At 48.7% G+C, this 1,034-nt stretch overlaps 1 non-coding gene across 1 annotated transcript; it reads left to right on the plus strand.

The window, feature by feature from the left end:
* The first annotated feature begins 256 nt into the window (after window positions 1–256).
* Window positions 257–329, plus strand: Trnas-gcu (transfer RNA serine (anticodon GCU)). Its single transcript has one exon. It is a non-coding gene; the product is annotated as a tRNA-Ser (tRNA).
* The last annotated feature ends 705 nt before the right edge of the window (window positions 330–1,034 follow it).

Genomic DNA, 1,034 nt, shown 5'->3' on the forward strand with positions numbered 1-1,034 from the left:
GTGGCTCTGCCGTGGCTGAATGGCCGATACGTCTGTGTGGCGCTACAGAAGACAGCAGCAATAAAGAAATATAAAGAAGTTAAGCGGCATCTCGTGTGTTCTTTCAGACATTTTCTAGTTCTTTTATTCGTTTATTCATACCTCAGCTGTCCCAGAGAGATAATAAAACAGAAAGGTCAAGAAAGAACAAAACCTGAGTTCACAATTAAGAAGTACTGGCTACTTACGGCCTCTTTAAATTGAGCGATATTGCTCCGCCGCGGTGGCCTAGCGGTTATGGCTCTCGACTGCTGATCGCAAGTTCGCGGGATCGAATCCCGGTCGCGGCGGCTGCATTTTCGATGGAGGCGAAAACGTTTGAGGCCCGTGTACTTAGATTTTGGTGCACGTTAAAGAACCCCAGGTCGAAATTTCCGGAGCCCTCCACTACGGCGTCTTTCATAATCATATCGTGGTTTTGGGACGTTCAACCCTGGGTATTATTATTATTATTATTATTCTTGTGTGATCCTTGGCGCGAGAGGCGACGTGCTGCATTCCGTGCCGGTGACGTTACCCAGATTGCACTGCGTCTGCGTCTCTTCGTGAAGAAGGGACGCCTAGTGCGCCCAAATGCTCAATGCTCATGCGTCAAGGCGACGTAGTGCGTCCCGCAAGTGGCAGTATAGAGTGCTCTGTTTTCGCGTCAACGTATCGTGACGAACGTGACATCGCCAACTCCCGCCGCCGCGGGCTGGCGCGCACGCACGTCGAAGTAACAGAGCCTTTAAGCTCTCCTTGGCGCGCATGACTGCAATATTTGGCTGAGCTGCTTTTCGCAGGATGTGCTTTTCACCAATCCCGATGGGTAGTTCTTAACTCTATTAAGTGTCCTCCAAGTATTCTTCGTAACATTGGACTAAAGCATGTAAAGCAAGTGTACCAAGTATTAAAAACATATGTTAGAATTACGTGAACCGGCAGTGCTAATCAACAATCGAGATCATTCTTCGCAGGATAGCCAGGGAAATAACGGCGGCTGTACCAAAGGCTTT

Source organism: Rhipicephalus sanguineus, chromosome 7 (assembly GCF_013339695.2).
Source record: "Rhipicephalus sanguineus isolate Rsan-2018 chromosome 7, BIME_Rsan_1.4, whole genome shotgun sequence".
NCBI lineage: Eukaryota > Metazoa > Arthropoda > Arachnida > Ixodida > Ixodidae > Rhipicephalus > Rhipicephalus sanguineus.